Source organism: Chanodichthys erythropterus, chromosome 15, assembly GCF_024489055.1.
Source record: "Chanodichthys erythropterus isolate Z2021 chromosome 15, ASM2448905v1, whole genome shotgun sequence".
Classification (NCBI taxonomy): domain Eukaryota; kingdom Metazoa; phylum Chordata; class Actinopteri; order Cypriniformes; family Xenocyprididae; genus Chanodichthys; species Chanodichthys erythropterus.
In genome coordinates this window covers 14,992,501-15,010,000 of record NC_090235.1, presented here as the reverse complement: position 1 = coordinate 15,010,000, position 17,500 = coordinate 14,992,501, and the positions used below count along the sequence as shown (strand labels likewise).

The 17,500-nt window shown below is 41.0% G+C and overlaps 1 protein-coding gene across 1 annotated transcript in view; it reads right to left on the bottom strand.

Moving 5' to 3' along the window:
* LOC137037097 (adhesion G protein-coupled receptor B1-like) overlaps positions 1-17,500 on the bottom strand; it is a 52,897-nt gene that overhangs the window by 20,482 nt on the left and 14,915 nt on the right. Inside the window, exons 3-4 of the mRNA XM_067410892.1 lie at positions 7,351-7,486; positions 1-428 (exon numbers count right to left, since the gene is read on the bottom strand). The exon at positions 1-428 is cut by the window's left edge and continues 31 nt beyond it. The gene's annotated coding sequence lies outside the window, so the exon portion shown is untranslated. The remainder of the gene's footprint in view (positions 429-7,350; positions 7,487-17,500) is intronic.

Here is a 17,500-nt window from a genome sequence, read left to right as displayed (position 1 = left end):
GTCCCGCCCCGCTCCGGCCCGCACAACAGAACAAGAGCTCCACACGTCCTCGTGATCACAGACCCTTCAAACGCTGAACAGGACGTTCTGAGATCCTGGGAATCTCTGTGGCTTACAGAGGTCACAGGTGCATCGAGACTTGAGCATGTCTTCCAACTTCAGGTAATAGTTGCTGTTTGATCATGAAAAAGCTCCAGTTCTTCTCTAGATCAGTGTTTCTGAACTCCATCTTGAGTTTTCTTCACAATGTTCCTCATTTAAATAATTCATATGCAGAATAAAGGGGCGGGGCCTGCGTGAGTTAGTTAGTAGTGCGTTGAAACTGGCGGTTATGGTAAGGGGCGGGGCATTTCCCAAACACCAATCACAACACACCGCTCCAGCCGACCAATCAGAGCACAGAAGGAGGGGCTTCATAGAGACAGGAACTAATGAAAACAAACTCTAATTCAAAGTATGAACACAAAAATAGTATCATCTCAGTGATTAAATTAGCAGAACTCCAGGACAGACTGAAGCGAAGCATCTGCTGCTCTATAATTGGTGAAGACGGAGGACACGTCTATCCTCCACATCTGTCCAATACACTGATACTAATACGCGTTCTTAATGTACCATTAATCTGTGTGAGATCCGAACTGAAGAAGAAGACATATTCTGATATTCTGGTGATATACTATTTCTATTATATTCTGGTCTTCACACACTCGATGGACAGTAATAGCTTCGTCAAGCATCCTTCATGTCTGAATAAACCCGTCCGTCCGTCTCTTTGTGTCTATCAGTCCTCCAGCTGTGCGTCATTCATATTCACGCTGATTCCAGCAAATCCCCAACACAAACGGATCTCATCTGTCTTTTTTAAGATCTGAAGAGGGTTTATGTCATGTCGACTCTAAAGAAAGATCTCTGTCACAAAGACTCTTCAACAGACTCACAAACAGCACAAATGACACACGGGAAAGAGAAAAGGAGGAACAGGGATGAATCTGCAGATCTTCTGCTCCGTCTCGTGTGATGTTGAGAGAAGCAGATGTGAGAGATTGATCATGACAGCTGAACGTTTACTATCCTGAACAAACACAGATCCACAACATTCAGTCCATCGCCACTGATTTACTTACTTTTCTTTTGTATATTTACATATTTAATTAATTATGTACTTATTTTATTTGCTTATTTATTTACTTATTATTTATTATTACTTTTCTTTTGTTTTATTTCATTTCATTTTTATATGTTGTATTAGGGACGAGCAGATTTCAGGGCGTTATTGAGACCGTCTCTCATCTACCGTCATTGTCTTCTTTCCATACCTTGAGAAAAGTCAAGCCTAGATTTCGAAGGCCTCAAATCAAGATTCAAAACCAAACAACAAACCAGCTTTACTAACACATGCACGACACTTTAAACAAATAAATGAGCCAAATAACACAATGATAGATGATAGATAGATAGATGATAGATAGATAGTTAGATAGATGATAGATAGATAGATAGATAGATAGATAGATAGATAGATAGATGATAGATAGATAGATGATAGATAGATAGATAGATAGATAGATAGATAGATAGATAGATAGATAGATAGATAGATAGATAGATAGATAGATAGATAGATAGATCCATTTTCAGACAGACGGTGTTTCCGGTGTGAATGTTCCTGATGTGATTCAGTAAATGAAGTGAGAGAACTGAATGTGAGATTCATTAGAGTCATAATTAACCAGCGGACTCGTTTCATCTGAACAAACTGATCTATTAGAAAGCAGGAGCAGAATGAGTGACAACACACACACACACACACACACACACACACACACACACACACACACACACACACACACACACTCACACACACACACACACACACACACACACACACACACACACACACACACACACACACACTGTCTCTCACACACACACACACACACACACACTCACACACACACACACACACACACACACACACACTCGCATACACACACACACACACACACTGTCTCTCACACACACACACACACACACACACACACACACTCACACACACACACACACACACACACACACTCGCATACACACACACACACACACACACACACAGATTTCATTGCTCATGCTGCTAGTATTGAGAAAGAGACGCACATACAGACGAAAGAATCATCAAGATTCAAGGATTCACCTTTAGACAAACAGAAGAAAGAAACACAAAGAGAAAGAGAGAGAGAGAGAGAGAGAGACAGGTTGTGTGCTTTAGCTGCACTTCCTGTTAATCCAAATATGGGCCGCAGGAAGTGAGGTGAGGAAGAATGAGTCAGCACTGCCTCCTCCCACTGCTGTGTGAGTGTGTGTGAGTGTGTGTGTGTGTGTGTGTGTGTGTCAATGCTGCAGGAATAAAGACGCAACAGAATGAGAAAGAAAAACAAAACAAGAGAAGCTGCGAGAGCAGAAGAATCAGATGAACGAACATCGAACATCATCATCATCACTGCACACAAACCACATCCATAATCATCTTTATTTAGCACCCATAGATATTTATTTGTTATGAAAAATATTGATTGCTGTTTACAGTAAGGTTCTACAATAGTTCTACATTAGTTAACATGAAGTAATAATTTAAAAAAATACTTTTACAGCATTTATTAATCTTAGTTAATGTTATTCTCAACTGATACATCATCATCGTGTTTCAGACAGACTGGGAATAGATGATCTGCAATAATGTACAGTATGTGAAAAATAATGTGTTTTTTGAACATTAAAGCATGTAAATCTATTCTATTACACCCAATAATTAACTTTTAAAATAGCAAAAGTATTGGTTAACATTAGTTATTAATGTACTGTGAACTAACTTTAACTGACAACAAACAGCAGTATTTTTATTAACCAAGATGAATAAATACTGTGAGAAAAGTATTGCTCACTGTGAGCTGTAATGCATCAACTAACATTCACTTATAAGACCTTAACGTAAAGTGTTTCCAACAGACACTATATTGCCAAAAGTATTGGGACACCCTCCAAATCACTGAATTCAGGTGTTCAATCACTGTCATGGCCACAGGTGTATAAATCAAGCACTAGGCATGCAGACTGCTTCTACACACATTAGTGAAAGAATGGGTCGCTCTCAGGAGCTCAGTGAACTCAAGCGTGGTACCGTGATAGGTTTCCACCTGTGCAGTAAATCCATTCGTGAAATTTCCTCACTACTAAATATTCCACGGTCAGCTGTTAGTGGCATCATAACAAAGTGAAGCAATTAGGAACAACAGCAACTCTAGAGCAGTGGAGACGTGTCCTCTGGAGTGACCAATCACGCTTCTCTGTCTGGCGATCCGATGGACGAGTCTGGGTTTGGCGGTTCCAGGAGAACGGTACTTGCCTGACTGCATTGTGCCGAGTGTAAATTTTGGTGAGGGGGATTATGGTGTGGGGTTGTTTTCCAGGGGTTGGGCTTGAACCCTTAGTTCCAGTGAAAGGAACTCTTAATGCTTCAGCATACCAAGACATTTTGGACCATTTCATGCTCCCAACTTTGTGGGAACAGTTTGGGGATGATCCAACATGACTGCGCACCAGTGCACAAAGCAAGGTCCATAAAGGCATGGATGAGCAAGTTTGGTGTGGAGGAACTTGACTGGCCTCAACCCGACAGAACACCTTTGGGATGAATTAGAGCGGAGACTGTGAGCCAGACCTTCTCGCCAACATCACTGCCTGACCTCACAAATGCGATTCTAGAAGAATGGTCAAAAATTCCCATAAACACACTCCTAAACCTTGTGGAAAGCCTTCCCAGAAGAGTTGAGGCTGTTATAGCTGCAAAGGGTGGGCCAACTCCACATTAAACCCTACGGATTAAGAATGGGATGTCATTAAAGTTCATGTGCACGTAAAGGCAGGCATCCCAAAACTCTTGGCAATATATTGTATTAGTCACTGCTAGTCTAAACCAGGCACTTGTTTAGTGAAGCTAGTTAACCTAAACTAGACTGGTCTCACCATCCCTTTGATTAGTTGAATTTATTTAGTTGAGCAGTAGCACTAGTGCTGTCAACTGACGTCACCGGATGGCCAAAGCAATTTGCAGCAGGTTTATCATAAAGGTCAAGCTGTGAAGGTTTGATATCGCAGCGTCAGATCAGCACCAATTCTGTCGAGCAAAAATTAACACATAAATCACGTCTGAAGCAGAAACAGCAGCTAACAGAAGATCAGACGGGCTGGAAACACCAGCGGAGCTGCTCTGAATATGCTGTGTTCTGAATGCTGATGCGTTTCTTAACTGTCGTAACCAGCTTCACCAAACCGTTAATAACCAGCTGCAGAACCGCAGAGCCACACGTCGCAGCGGTGTGAGGACAGCAGTCTCTGAACGCTTACAGCGCCAGTAAGGGTAGGGTAGGGCGCGATACACGATCGTCAGCACCACCCAAACTACAACCTAGAACAGGTTTGAGGCCTGCAGTACTCAAGTAGATCTCATATCTGTCTGTGTGTTCTGACGCAACATATGAATCTAAATACAGCAGACTGACTGTGTTCTGGAGTGTGTAACAGTCTTATGTTTGTGTGTGACGTCACAGCTCAGGATAGTCACTCACCGCTGGCTTATTTATAGTGACTCTGAATATGAACCTGAGATATGAATGTTTTAACGTCAAACAAGCAACACACTTTAATAACATCAGGACTCCCACAGCAAAAACACACAGACGACACGAGAACGTCAGCCGATCCACGGCCCAAAAACAGACATGCTGCTGATAATATTAAACCGGACAGAATGAGGCGACAGGAGCAAACTGAACAAAACAGACTTTGCGGGATAATTCTCAGAAGCAGGAAACACAACAAAGCGTCTTTAATGGAAGACCAATGTAATCAGACTGTTTACTTCACAGAGCTGTGCTACGAGCACCTAATAAATATTACCAAAATAGATCATTTCATCCTGAACATTTAATCAGCATCTGCAAACAGGAGTTGTTTTTCTCCGCCGTATGTTGATTTTCTGGATGAAATCACTTACGATGTCAGTGTTGTGTGTTTGTGGAGTTTGTCAGGTTTATTTGCATATTTTGTTTTAGCATAAGTGTTCTTCACTGTTGAAGCTCAAAACACTCTTCATATTTCACTCTCGTTGCTCTTCATAACTGAGACGCACATGAACTGAATGATTCCTCCAGTCAGTCTTCAATCATTCAATCATAAATCATTCTGTCATCATTCACTCGCTCTGTCATTCTAACATGTTCTTTCTTCTGCAAAAGAAGAGATTTTCACAAATTGTTTCAGTGCTTTTTTGTAATGACTTTTTCTGTGTGTCAACTCACAGTCACTGAACTGAAATGAGTCGCTTAGATTCTGAATTCAAGTCATATTGCTTCAAAGCAGCTTCACAGTGACAATAGGAAAATTCTTATCAAGCTAAAGTTGGTTTTTGATTGAATCACTTCCGTTGTAAAAATGGTTAATTATTACAAACCTGATTCCAAAAAAGTTGCGACACTGTAGAAATTGTGGATAAAAAAGGAATGCAATGATTTACAAATCTCATAAACTTATATTTTATTCACAATAGAATATAGATAACATATCAAATGTTGAAAGCGAGACATTTTGAAATGTCATGCCAAATATTGGCTCATTTTGGATTTCATGAGAGCTACACATTCCAAAAAAACTGGGACAGGTAGAAATAAGAGGCCGGAAAAGTTAAATGTACATATAAGGAACAGCTGGAGGACCAATTTGCAACTTATTAGGTCAATTGGCAACATGATTGGGTATAAAAAGAGCCTCTCAGAGTGGCAGTGTCTCTCAGAAGTCAAGATGGGCAGAGGATCACCAATTCCCCCAATGCTGCAGCCAAAAATAGTGGAGCAATATCAGAAAGGAGTTTCTCAGAGAAAAACTGCAAAGAGTTTGAAGTTATCATCATCTACAGTGCATAATATCATCCAAAGATTCAGAGAATCTGGAACAATCTCTGTGCGTAAGGGTCAAGGCCGGAAAACCATACTGGATGCCCGTGATCTTCGGGCCCTTAGACGGCACTGCATCACATACAGGAATGCTACTGTAATGGAAATCACAACATGGGCTCAGGAATACTTCCAGGAAACATTGTCGGTGAACACAATCCACCGTGCCATTCGCCGTTGCCGGCTAAAACTCTATAGGTCAAAAAAGAAGCCGTATCTAAACATGATCCAGAAGCGCAGGCGTTTTCTCTGGGCCAAGGCTCATTTAAAATGGACTTTAGCAAAGTGGAAAACTGTTCTGTGGTCAGACGAACCAAAATTTGAAGTTCTTTTTGGAAAACTGGGACGCCATGTCATCCGGACTAAAGAGGACAAAAACAACCCAAGTTGTTATCAGCGCTCAGTTCAGAAGCTGCATCTCTGATGGTATGGGGTTGCATGAGTGCGTGTGGCATGGGCAGCTTACACATCTGGAAAGGCACCATCAATGCTGAAAGGTATATCCAAGTTCTAGAACAACATATGCTCCAATCCAGACGTCGTCTCTTTCAGGGAAGACCTTGCATTTTCCAACATGACAATGCCAGACCACATACTGCATCAATTACAACATCATGGCTGCGTAGAAGAAGGATCCGGGTACTGAAATGGCCAGCCTGCAGTCCAGATCTTTCACCCATAGAAAACATTTGGATCATAAAGAGGAAGATGCGAAAAAGAAGACCTAAGACAGTTGAGCAACTAGAAGTCTGTATTAGACAAGAATGGGACAACATTCCTATTCCTAAACTTGAGCAACTTGTCTCCTCAGTCCCCAGACGTTTGCAGACTGTTAGAAAAAGAAGAGGGGATGCCACACAGTGGGAAACATGGCATTGTCCCAACTTTGTTGAGATGTGTTGATGCCATGAAATTTAAAATCAACTTATTTTTCCCTTAAAATGATACATTTTCTCAGTTTAAACATTTGATATGTCATCTATGTTGTATTCTGAATAAAATATTGAAATTTGAAACTTCCACATCATTGCATTCTGTTTTTATTCACAATTTGTACAGTGACCCAACTTTTTTGGAATCGGATTTGTATATTAGGGGCCACTTAAATGACACCTTTCCTACTGAAAACAGAAGACCTTTAATGCATTCTTGCCGTTCATTTACGTGTTTAGTCTATAGGTTTGCATGTTTGAGTGTGTATGTGCTCAAATGTTTGGTTTTTTTAAAAAAGTGATATTTGCCAAATTACTTTACTGGTCCACATAATACAGAAAAATAAGTTGAGTCCGCAGATCTATGTGAACTGAATATCTATGTGATTTGAATTTTGATAATGTTTTATCTATACATTGGGAAAGGAAAGTGAAATGGGCCTTTGCAGGGGATAGTTTAGTTGAAATGTCAGTGCTGCATTATCATCATGTCTAGATGCAGGTCCTTCATCTCATCTGGATACGGCCTGGATCTGGAAGACTGCGGCAAACCTCGGGATAAACAAAGAGAGACTAATATTAGCATAGACGCCATTCTTCTTATGATGTAGCGAGTACATCAGGTGTTATGAGAAGTGTTCCTGGTTCCGGCTGACCTAATCTATGCAGCCTAACAATTTACATGATTTGAATTATAGAAGTAGATAATGTGTTATGTGTATGCAAGAGCAAAGAGATGTGTTTTTAGTCTAGATTTAAACTGACAGAGTGTGTCTGCTTCCCGAACAATGCTAGGAAGATTGTTCCAGAGTTTAGGTGCTAAATAGGAAAAGGATCTGCCGCCTTCAGTTGATTTTGATATTCTGGGTATTATCAACTGGCCTGAATTCTGAGATCGCAATAAACGTGAAGGACTATAATGCATTAAGAGCTCACTTAGATACTGGGGAGCTAAACCATTTAGAGCTTTATAAGTAAGTAGCAAGATTTTAAAATCTATACGATGTTTCATAGGGAGCCAATGTAATGTTGACAGAACTGGGCTAATATGGTCATACTTTCTGGTTCTAGTAAGAACTCTAGCTGCCGCATTTTGGACCAACTGTAGTCTGTTTAAAAGCCGAGCAGAACAACCACCCAGTAGAGCGTTACAGTAATCTAGTCTTGAGGTCATGAATGCATGAACCAACTGTTCCGCATTTGTCATTGAGAGCATATGTCGTAATTTAGATATATTTTTTAGATGGAAGAAGGCGGTTTTACAGATACTAGAAACATGACTATCAAATGAAAGATTGGTATCAAAGAGCACACCCAGGTTCCTAACTGAGGACGAAGGTTTAATGGAGCACCCGTCAAGTGTTAGAGAGTATTCAAGGTTTTTTCGTGAGGAAGTTTTTGGTCCAAAGATTAGAATATCAGTTTTTTTCTGAATTTAGTAGTAGGAAATTACTGGTCATCCAGTTTTTTATATCAGCTATACATTCTGTTAATTTAGCAAACTGGTAAGTTTCGTCAGGGCGCGAGGAAATATAGAGCTGAGTATCGTCAGCGTAGCAGTGAAAACTAACACCATGCTTCCTAATTATCTCTCCTAAGGGCAGCATGTACAGAGTGAAAAGCAACGGTCCTAATACTGAGCCTTGTGGTACTCCATATTGAACCTGTGATCGATACGACATCTCTTCATTAACTACTACAGACTGATAACGGTCAGATAAGTATGATTTGAACCATGCCAAAGCAATTCCACTAATGCCAATATAGTTTTCAAGTCTTTTTAGAAGAATAATGTGATCGATAGTGTCAAATGCAGCACTAAGATCCAGTAACACTAATAGAGAAATACAGCCACGATCGGATGATAAGAGTAGATCATTAGTAACTCTAATGAGTCTCAGTACTATGGTATGGTCTAAATCCTGACTGGAAATCCACACAGATATTATTTCTTTCTAAAAAGGAACATAGTTGCGATGAATTGTGGGGTCATTCCATAGGCGTAGTGGTTTTAATACTGTACAAACTGTATTTTCTCTCCCCATACACTACACCTAAACTTAACCATCACAGGAAACTGTGCACACTTTTACTTTCTCACAAAAACTCATTCTGTGTGATTTATAAGCCTTTTGAAAAATGGGGACATGGAGTAATGTCCTCTTCTCGTCATACCCATGTCATTATAGACATTTGTGTCCTGATATGTCACAAAAACACACACACACACACACAACCACACACACACACACACACACACACACACACACACACACACACACACACACACACACACACACACACACACACACACACACACACACACACACACACACACACACACACACACACACACACTTTCCATTATCATCAGAGTTACAAATTCATCCTGCAGTGACTCAGAAGACACAAATATAACCTGTTACACTCAAAAACAGAGATCTTACTAAAAATTTCCTTCAATTTCCGCTCCAGATTTACTACCCTGACTACACTCACACACACACACACACACACACACTCATTGTATGTCAGCGGTGTTCCACTTCACCTCCTGCTGCAGGAACAGAGCGGAAATAAAGCCGCTGATGATGGACTGGCTCTTGTTAGTGCGGTGAAATGACGCTCTCGGACTGCAGCGGTTCTCTTCACTCCGGACAAACATGCAGCGTCGCATGTGGCCTTCATTGACAAGGCAATCCCACAGTGCATTACCACATGCTTGTTAATAGATGAAGCCTAATAGAGTGTATGCACATGACGTCACCGTCGACTGTTACGACTGCGGTCACGCCCACTGAGTGGCAGCATTAGTTTTCAGTGTGAATGCTGTGAAAAACACACAAAACACTTCCAAAACGGCAAAGAGCTTGTGATTGACTGTACAAATAGCTTTGATACAAAACCTGGTATATATTTAAAAACTGCCGAAAGCTACAGAAAAAAGCAAATGGATCGCTGCAATTCACTGAAACAACTGGACTCCAGCAGAGAAACATGGATTTGCAAAATCATTTTGTGTCAAAATGTTGGATTTTGAGGTAAAATCATACCGTATATATTGTATTTTTATATATTATTGTTGACAACTCATCAATTAATATTTACCATCTTATATTTTGCATAATTGGGTGTTTTTAAATAAACTCTGATAAAAACTACACAAGTTTCAGGGCTGGACGATATGACGATATAACATTGATATAAGTGATTAAGCAGATTTAAACCTACCGATATTGTAGTTATATAAAATATTCACAGGCAGATTTGCTTTATGTATTTCCACGGCGTCGAAATCAGGCACATCGTTAGTTTTACTCGTGTTTTCTCAGTTTCCTCTATTAAATCCAGTCACGCAGCAGGATCTTCTGCCACTCAGTCCCGCCGGCGGGAAACTGACGTCGATACATACCCTCTATAGGGCTTAAGCAAATATAGTTTTCAAATATAAAATATATTTTTGTTTAAACCTCCAATTGCCAGTTTATACTAGAAAATAATACATTTCCAATCTTAAAATACACCTTAGGTGAATGGAAAATGTATTTTTTAAGCTTGTTTTTATGACCCCCATTAGCAGATATTTGTTCCTGTTTTAAACATAAACTTCATTTTGAAACACAAGACTTCATATCTTGTCATTTTCTGCAGTGTACTTGGTGAATCTGCATGAAAAAGCAGTTAAAGCACTAAAGCGAATAATAAAGAGCAGATGATTTGTGTCTGAATGTGAAACCGCATGCGGAGCCAAACCTTCACAGCTCGAGAAAAACACGGTTATTTCTGTGGCGCGGGATCCTGCGTGCGTCATTCACGGGTCTCACAGGTTCATCTGCGCTCGTGTTTTTAATTACGCAACAATAACATAGTTTCGTTTCTTCACACTTTGACTATTTTTTACCAAAAACAGCACCTGAAGTCTGAGAAAGTGAAGAAACACAACATACAGGAGACCGAGTGGCAATCACACATGTGACGCAGACGGACGGAGACAGATCGATGTGCTGGAGCTGGTGTGAGACGGACTGGTGTGAGTTCAGTGAGATTTCAGGGTAAAAGTGTGTGTGTTCAGAGACAAACTGGGTCAGATCAACAGCCCAAAGACTCCAGACCAACCAGACGACGCTTGACATGAAATGAAAGGAGACACACATTTCATTCACAATCAGCATCTCTCTCTTTTTCAATGAGCTCGACACACTGCATTCTGGGACTGCCAGAAGGACACACACACTCTCTCTTTTTGGGCATTGATAAAGAACCTTTAACATGAGCAGAACCACTAAAGGTTTCTTAATATAGTGGAAAAAGGTTCTTTGTGTTATTAAAAGGCCCAAAAAAGGTTCATTTTGGGAACAAAAAACGGTTCTTCTAATCTATGGCATCACTGTTTCTCTTGAAGAGTGAACATTTGAAATTGGTGTTGAACTAATTACAAAGAGAGGGCAAATAAGGCATTGACTTAAACAAATACCCTTATTTCTTACAGTGTCCGAGGCTGATAATCAAGCTCAAACGAGTCTCCAGAGGCAGAAGAATGATGGAAGTTTATCTGATGATGGAAAGACCTTATAAACAATATCTGTGATGAATCCATGACAACTGAGATTAAATTAGCACTCGGCCAACGCAGACACACGCGTGATGCATCAGTGGCTTCTGAAGCATCTGAGCAGACAGACTTCCTCAGGGTGAACGGCATTCTGGGAGCTGGCAGAGCGTCACTGACGCCACCTCATGCTGTGGAGACATTTCCACACACATTTAAATATATAATTTCCCCCCAAAAAACATATGACACACAGTTTGACCGCTTCTTCACACATAAGCGCTGCGATCGTTCTCCTAATATTGTCGTGAAGCGTCCGCCGTGGGCCGAGGTCACGCTCTCTCCGCACATCTGGAGCCTTTACGTGACATCTGCCCGTCTGTAATCAGCTGATAATGAGCCGCTGAAATCACCCGGAATAAAGCGTCAGGGCTCACATTAGCGCAGCATTACCTGGCTTTGTGTGCGAGAGCGAGATGATGAGCGTCTTTGTGCCTCTTTCTCACAGGTCGTGGTGTTGATATTAAAGAAGGCAATCACATCACGGATATCCTGTAGCGGCGTGACTCGAGTGGGATTTGTTATGATGCCCACATGTTATTCAGCACTGAACTCATCTGGAAGTTTCTCTTCCGCTCAGAGGCTGATCATTAGGATCTGGAGTGAGAAAACATCCCAACGAAAACACCTCATCAGCTTTATTAGTGTGACTACAGCACATCTGTGTCATTAAACCCCACACATGTGCAACAGCGCTGGCGTTATGATTATGGCTATAAATACAGGACAACATGATCCTAATTCCAGCCGTGACGTCAGCGCGCGGCGGTGGTCCTGTTTGTATCCAACGGAGACTCTGGCAGCATCACAGAACAGCTTCATTCAGCACAAACAATTAAAGAGCCGCGGGTCTGATTGTGCTGACGCATCGCTGATATTCTGCCTTCAGTCAGATGTGATAAAGCTTCAGTTCATCTGCCAATAACTCAACAATAACGACTGAATGTCCTCCAAACCTGGAGCACAAAAGGGCATCGAAACCTCAAACGTGACACGTACTGCAACACCTCAATTAAACTAAAGTAACCGCGTGGACAGACGACACAACTTCATGTTTCTCACGTATGAACAGGACGTAATGAGGATCTTCTCTGTTGATGACAGTGAACGGACTGAGAACTGAGCTTTTTCAAATTACAATTCAATTCATTAGCTTGAACTGAATTTGAACAACAACAACAACAAAATAAATAAATGAAATTCAAAGAACTAGAAAGGTTTGTCAAGATGATCTTTGAATAACTTTGACTTCACAAAGCCTTGTTTAAAAGTTACGATAAAAATGAAAAGCCTAAAGTTTGAGGGTTGACCGTCCGGAAGAGGTTTCTTCTCCTCTGTTGAGCTTCTGTTCTCTGATCAAGGTTTATATGTGACTAAACCTCTCAATCCACATGGATTGGTTTTCCGATCTCTTTATGCACTTTTTGAAGCATCAAAGATCAAGTTCCAAAGGCAGTCAATAGAGGGACAGATTTCATCAAAAAGATCTTCATTTGTGTTCTGAAGATGAACGGGTTTGTAATGACATGAGGGTGAATAAATGATGACAGAATATTCAGTTTTGGGTGAACTAACCCTTTAAATATGGATAAATACAGACACATTCTTCCTCTGGCCTCCAAATATGTCAATAAGAGCAACACTTTGTTATTTAGTTCGTGAGTCGCTGGCTTTTATTATTTTAGGTCAAACTTCATTAATCTATTTTTGGCCAAAACTCATGGTCACATTATCTTTGACTGCCAGAATATTTTAATAAATACTTCAATTAATAGCAGGGGCTCGAGGTTTGGTTGATTGTTTTCAAAACTACGATATTTAGTTCCAAGAAGCGTCTTTCTTCAGGAGATTCTGAGAAAATATTCAATCAGTCCATCAGTGTGTCATTGTGTTGGTTTAGACGAGTCATGAAGTCATGTTCACCACATCGGGAGCGTTCAAGTCATTATGTTGGCCAATAAAACATTCAGCAAGATTTGTGCATCTGTGTGTTTTTGCTTTATGTTTTTATTCAACTTATGAAGGTGCTTTAAATTAAATCATCATAAAGGTAACATGCCTCAGATTCTTATTGTAAAAGGAAAAACAAATCATTAATTTTAACAAATTTACCATCAATACAGACGCTGCATCCAACACTGATGCAGAAACTCAGGGCTTAAAGAAAGTTCAGACCAATCACAGCTTTGTGGTGAGATTCATGTGCGTTCAACCGTAAATATGATCCTTCCGGCATGACTAGAAAACACCAGAATTCGAATGAATGGCCGATTTCAAAACACTGCTTCATGAAGCATCGGATCATAAATGAATCAGTGTGTCGAATCAGCGGTTCGAGCGCCAAAGTCACGTGATTTCAGTGGTTTGACACGTGATCTGAATCATGATTCGAAACAAAAGATTCATAACGCTCCGAATCTTCCTGAAGCAGTGTTTCGAAATCGGCCATCACTAAATTATTTTGTTTTTTGCCGCACCAAAAATATTCTCGTGGCTTTATAATATTAATATTGAACCACTGTACTCACATGAACTGATTTAAATATGTTTTTAGTACATTAATGGATCTTGAGAGAGGAAATGTCATTGCTCAGGCCTCACTGAGCCATCGGATTTCATCAAAAATATCTTAATCTTTGTTCTGAAGATCAACGAAGGTCTTAGAAGGCCTAGAGAAACATTTAATACGTCAACTGATTTATGACAGAAATGTTAAACGACTCACAGTAACATCCAGTGATGCTGACTACTTGATTTTTTTCTCAAATATGGCCGTTTTCAATTGAAAATTTATGTAATTCGTGTAATTTCTAACTGAGTGTGATGAGACCAGAAATGTTTAACATTTTTGACATATTAGGCATACAAATAAAAGTGCATGTGTGCATATTCAAATGCACATTAATGCAAATATTATTTGCAAATAGTTCAAAACAATTCTTTCTCAACTAGAATTAGACCTAGAGTTTCCTTCACTGTTTTTTATCTTTATCAATGTTCAAGACATGGTCAAGGCCTTTCCTCACCGGTGAACAGAACTGAGTGTTCTGGATCTGATAAACTAGTGTGACGTCATTTTGAACTAAATCAGACCAAAATAAGTTTGTTTCAGGAGTTTGAAGCAGGTTGTGAAAGTGTATTTTCTGGAAATGTTCTGGCTGGTTAAACACCTGGAAACTCCCATTGGTCCGTGGCGATGATGTAATAGGTAGGTGTGGCTCTGAGGCTCCGCCTTCTTCTGTTCACTTCTTAAAGCTGCTGCTTTCAGCGATCTGTTGTATAAAGTGCTGCGTGAGTGAACATGACGTGAGAGAGCTGCTGCAAACATCTGCATCACCGACATCAGATCTGCTGCTTCTCACCGCTGCCACATTAGTTGTGTGTTTATTTTGTTATTGAGAGAAAAGCGCAACACATATTTACATTTTCATCTAAAAATGTTTGCTAACAAAGTGCAAAAGTATTTCCGACTTCTTTTTACCCCTAAATGCAGAATGAAATGTCTGGTGTCAGTGATGATCAAGTAAACTTTGACTAACTTTCCTACAAGTAAACAGACTTCATTCCATCAAATGCAGTTTTCTCCCACGGCGGCCATCCTGCGCTCGTGTTGAACGAGTCTCTCTCTCTAATGTGACATTTCCCGACCCGTCCTGACCCGTCGTCCTCAGCGAGGATTCTTCAGAGCCGGTGTTTTGTTCTCCGGGGCCGCAGTCCTCCGCACCTGTTTAACCTCCCGGCGACATCATTTCCTGCTCTGCTTTCATAATTACCTTTCACACAGACACTCCACATCACTTCTCGTCGCCATGGACACGGGAACTTCACTTACAATGGTCTCTATGGAGACCAGGACTTCCACAGACCTCCGACCCAGATAACACAAACATCAAGATCACACACACACACACACACACACAAGTCTGTGAACACGTGTCTAATGCACAGTGCACATGTTCCATCAGACACAATAAAAGCGCAACACACACTGTTGTTGTTAATGCCCCCCAGCTAACAGCACAAACTGCTGACACCGGTTCTGTTCAACACAAACATGCTCTACCACACTGAAGACCAATCAGCAGCCCGCCGTTTCCATGACAACAGAGTTTGTGCTGAACTCTGGAGAGAAGAGAGACACTGAGCTTCACTGCATTCAGGCTGACAACGTTAAATACTGAGCATAACGAATCAGGGAGAGATATTGACAAAAGCAGCGCTTATTGTTTAACTAATGGGACTATATTGTGAAGTGTTTCTGTTTAAATTATGATTTTCATTCAGAAATACTTCAAGTAAAATGGGTTGTAAAGCGTTTGTAAGAGTGAAGGCTGAACACACACACACACACACACACACACACAGGTTTGTTTTTGTGAATTGTGGGGTCATTCCATAGGTGTATTTTTTTTGTAGTGTAGTTTTTCTTGTTTGAAAAACTTTGTGGCGTTCAACTGACCCCACTTTGGGCCCAATCATACAGCCGGCACAATGCTGCTCCAGGCGGACACACGTGTTTCCTGCTAGTTTCAGCCCGACAGTATCATTTTCACGTCCTGCGCCACGCTGTTTAAATAGCGAAAGCACTCGTGTCCATCTGTTCGCCCATGGGCGTGCTGGTCTGAAAACGAGGCGTGTTGCTATCATACGACTGAACCATTGACCAACTGAAACCTGGTCTAAAGTCAATGACGCAGTATTGACACACATGCCAAATATTAAAAATAAAAGGATCACAATGTAGAAGATTATTTTTGTGTGCATAAAGATAAAAATGCTTTGGTGGAATCCACCCCGTAGATGGTCTGCTCGCGATTTAACCTCACGCACGAGCAGATCCGTTTCCTCGCTAGAGAAGCGTTCAGTTTTTCCCACCATGTGAATAGCGAATCCGCCATGGCACGAGCGCAACTGGCTTTTAAAGGGAATGGGAGATGAGACTCTGATTGGTTTATTGCACATTACGCCCAAAACACACTCATGACTCCTTAAGACCATGTGCCGGGCGCGCAGACCATTTTTCCCATCGTTAATCTAGCAAAAGTGGATTCAGACACACCTGCGCCATGAGCTTAGATCGTTAAAATGATGAAATAGGGTCCTAAGACAGTGAGATCAGGAATTTATCTTTCCTTTAGTCAGACCCACAAAGACAACATCTTAAAAGTCACTATAGTATGGCCCTTCCCTACACTATCCCTAACCCTTCCCATCACAGGAACCTCACGTGATTTTAACATTCATATATATATAAGAAGGTTTCAACATTTTAAAAATGTGTTTTAAGTTTCTTATATACATATATGTCATCTGGACCCAACATCTCTCTCTCTCTCACACACACACACACACACACACACACACACACACACACACACACACACACACACACACACACACACACACACACACACACACACACACACACACACACACACACACACACACACACACACACACACACACGCATGAGTGGTTTCTGAAGCATGTGTGCTCAGCCTCCTGAAATGGTTCATCCGGTAGATTCTCCAGGTTTCTCGCCCTCCTCCGTCTGTCGTGTGTCTTTCTCTTCTGCTGTATTCATCATCACAGAGATATTCTAACTTTAACCACTTACATCGAGGTTTCCCTCGCATGAGCGGTGGGCGGCGAGTGGATAAGCTCAGGCCAGTGAACCGGAAGATTCCTGGTTTGGTCCATGCAGGGAACGACACATGAGCCGTCATCACTGATCCAAACCTCCGGAGAACTGAACCTGGAACATGCGGTCACTGCAAGTCACTTAAAACATCGGCTAGATGATGACCTGCTTCTTCACGCCACTGTACGTGAATGTAGGAAGAGGAGAGGAGAGAGGGATGGAGTGATACAGATGATTCCAGGTTTATGACACCTGGATACATAATCAGGGATTTCCTGAGTTCCTGTGAGTTTGTAACCATGGAAGCAGCGAGCAT